General features: G+C 45.6%; 1 pseudogene across 1 annotated transcript; it reads right to left on the bottom strand.

The window, feature by feature from the left end:
• Positions 1 to 1,398: 1,398 nt before the first annotated feature.
• On the bottom strand, positions 1,399 to 2,165 carry LOC311345562 (annotated as a pseudogene). The gene has a single exon. The product of its transcript is annotated as an uncharacterized misc_RNA (transcript).
• Between the last annotated feature and the right edge of the window lie 1,721 nt (positions 2,166 to 3,886).

Genomic DNA, 3,886 nt, shown 5'->3' with positions numbered 1-3,886 from the left:
AAATTGGCTTGTTGGATCCACCGGTATGCTATAGAACGCGTTTGCTAAGTCGACCACTGAAAACCATTTGCAATTACCAGGTACCTGGGTTACTAGTGTGTGAGGATCAGGAACAATGGGTGTTCTAAGATGCACTGCATCGTTTACCTTTTTTAAATCTTGACTGGGAATATTGGGGTACAACATGGTGAATACGGACACGGAATTATTACACCAAAAATTCAGGCAACCCCCCATTACCACGTACTTGGTGGACTGAGCGTTGGGTTTCGAAAGCTCCACCCCACGCTCTGCGTTTCAGCCCGGTTGCGGGTGAAAAACATTGTCCCTCAGGACCATGCGGGTCTGGTATCCAATCACATGTGTCACCCCCCCTGACAGCCCATTGGCCCAATTCAGCCCATGTCATATCGGGGTTTTTTGCAAGGGACACATGTGGGGTCGAGCCTGGAATTTTATAGAACCCCCTCACTTCCACAACAAACACTTCTCATTCCAGAGCAACAATTGCCCCATTAACATAACTGTATTACAATTGTCTTTGAACCATAGTTCCTCAATCTCTGCTAATTGTCCATCATAAGACATTCTGGCAGCACAATGCAATTCATTTGTGGGCATGTACTGTATTTCTGGCTGGTTCTGCATGCAGTGGTGTGCGTTTTTAATCAGTATGTCAGCTGTTGACCCCGGTCCCTCTTGCAGCAAGTCCCACGAGTAAAAGTATCCCGGTGCGCATAACGCACACGAGTATGCTTGGATCGTGGGGCTTGCATCGGAGGTAACCGTGAGGCCCGTGTCGGTGCAAATGACACTCAGCCCCAAGCGACACATTAAATTTCTACCCAACAGGTTTGTCGGACATTGGTCTGACAAAAGGAACGAATGTTTGAGTTTGTATCGCCATCTTGTACAGGGAGCGGGACCGCGTTGGCCACCCGCTCCAACCAAACGTACAACGCGATCACTCAATTCTGTTATATATTTCCACTCCTTGGAGGACAACACCGAATGTGTTGCCCCTGAATCAACCAGGAATGTTGTGGTTTTTCCACTTACAACAATGCTTGTCTGTGGGAGCTGATCAGGTCGCGTAAGGCTGGTGAGAACCATACAATCATCTGGATGTGGTGCTTGTGTGCGCGTTGACGTTAAGCCTACCATTTCGGGTGTTTGTGTTGTTTGTGTTATGGTGCTCATACCTCCTCCTTGGACCTGGCCTGCTCCAGCGTCCCGTCAATACGAATGTCCTCCCCCACCTCCGCCTTTTGGATAATCCACAGTCGATGCCCGTGCAGGCCATTGTTCCTTTCTTTATTCTTCAAGAAGTTTTCTGCGTGGGTGGCGTGACTTACAATCAATGAAAGTCTGGCGGTACGCCAACCAATGCAGTGTCTCTCTAGGATTCCTGATATCTCGTCGTTCAACGCATTTAGGAAGGCGGCGGTGCGGTTTTCTCCTTATGGAGTCTTAACTCGTAATGTCACTGGGTCTCCATGCACGGAAAACGTATGCCGGGCTGCCATCCTGGGGGTTCAGGACTTCCGATAACAGTCCATCCTCCTCGCCCCCGTATCGGGGAGACGGGGAGAGCGCCATTCCTGGTTCTTTAGGCGGCTGGCGACGGGTTCTCGCTTGGCTGGTGTGTCTGTAAGCCGATGAGTTGATCGTCGCGCTTGGCCTTTGTTACGAGTGGTAACCCCCGTTGACCCGTCGGCAGGAACTTCCTTTGATGCAAGGTCAGGATACAGGTTGGCTGGTGGAGCAGCGGCTTGGGCGACGGCATATGCTGGAGGTGGAGGGGGGTTCGCACGCGGTCCGCCGGTGCAGTCCAGGTCCTGGTCTACATCTCGGATGACATTGATTAAAAATCCCTACACTCTCTACACTCTCTGTCCCTAGCTGAATTTTTTTTTTCTATCCTGGCCCTTTCTTACCCACAAATGAAATGCATACCAACATGTTTTTACACCTTTCTTTTTTCTTTTCTGAATTCAACATACCTGCCCTCTAACTCTTTTAACCGTTTTGAACTAAAAACTCCCCATTTCAGGAAATCCCATTTTATGCCAATGTTTTAAACCCTCCAGTGCCATTTCACCATGTTTCTCCAACATTACTTTTGCAGGCCCCGTTATTTCTGTTTTTCCCGATTTATTACCCATTTCTAGATCCGTACACACTATTAGTTATTATGTTACTTGTTACCTTCTATTTTTTTTTGTTTTTTGTTATTTTCTTTGGTTACCTCCTATGTTACGTATATATACCTTTCGGAAAACCTTCTTATAACAGTGGTACTTTACTGTTACGCATATACACACAGAGCCGGGCTACTATACCGCTCCTAACAGAGTAACTTGAACGTTAAGGCCTTCGTTCAGATACGTTACTGCAACGTATACCGTTCATATATAGCCCCCTTGATAAATTTAGGTAAATTATCATTCGCATATATATTGTTCGTATAATCGGAATTCCGTTACCGTTATACTCCCGGAACGGATTTGTCCTGCAACAGAGTTACGTTACTGTTGCGCATCAATGTATTGTGATCTCACCTGTTCCGACCTCTTTTTCCGTAAGGATACCGTACTGAAGAATCCCCAATCTAATCTCAACAGGCGCCCTCTTCTCACCCCGGTAGCTGGTTACAGTCTCCCGGTGGTAAGGTAGAGCTCTGAGGAACCCGTCCTCAGCCGTGCACGGTTGACCTGGAGCTATAGGTTGTAGAATCTTCAGGTTAGGTATCCCGGACGAGCCCCCAAATTGTCGTGGCAATTCCCCTTTAACAGAGATTGCGTCTAGGCCAGATGAGATTCCCACTGCAATAAAGCACACAATACATTGGAAAGCAAATGTCCTAAGTTTTAATGCATGCATACATTAGACTCCTCTCTAGCAGAGTGAGTCCTGATTACAAGTTGACATGGTTTCTTATACAGTTTCAGACCCTCCCCACACAAAAGGTTCATGAAAGAGGAAATGAGCAAATTCTTCTCTTTACGGCCCTTCTGTCCAAACACAGAGGAATATATAGATTGGGGTTCCCGACAAACAAATGCAAATTCCAGATGCTTATCTTTGTGGCGTTATCACCTAAAGACAAGGGTCACTAGACAGCTGGGAGGCAAATGGGCAGGACAATTAGGGTTGAAACTGAGGACACTACATGTTATACAAGAACAGACAAACTTATCAACCAACAATTCAAATAAGAGGATTTTTCCATCACATGCGCGATGGCATAAATAACCCTATTTAAGCTCAGTTACACGTTTGCATTGAAAGGGACTGAGTTATCAACTTTTCCAGTTTTTAATGCGTGCAAAATGCTTTTCAGAGTGAGAAAAGCATGTTTTGACCCACAATGTGTTTTTGACCCTAACACGTGAATTATGCTCAAAACCAACGCTCTCCACTTCCAAATGGTGCGCGATGGCATAAATAACCCTATTTAAGCTCAGTTACACGTTTGCATTGAAAGGGACTGAGTTATCAACTTTTCCAGTTTTTATGCGTGCAAAATGCTTTTCAGAGCGAGAAAAGCATGTTTTGACCCACAATGTGTTTTTGACCCTAACACGTGAATTATGCTCAAAACCAACGCTCTCCACTTCCAAATGGTGCGCGATGGCATAAATAACCCTATTTAAGCTCAGTTACACGTTTGCATTGAAAGTGACTGAGTTATTCACTTTTCCAGTTTTTATGCGTGCAAAATGCTTTTCAGAGCGAGAGAATCACTTTTTGACCAAAAATGTGTTTTTGACCCTGACACGTGAATTGTGCTCAAAACCAATGCTCTCCACTTCCAAATGGTGCGCAATGGCATAAATAACCCTATTTAAGCTCAGTTACACGTTTGCATTGAAAGTGACTGAGT

This window comes from Micromesistius poutassou, assembly GCF_964030765.1.
Source record: "Micromesistius poutassou genome assembly, chromosome: 6".
Lineage (NCBI taxonomy): Eukaryota > Metazoa > Chordata > Actinopteri > Gadiformes > Gadidae > Micromesistius > Micromesistius poutassou.
Note: the sequence above shows the minus strand (reverse complement) of the source record. Positions and strands in the feature narration are given on the sequence as shown.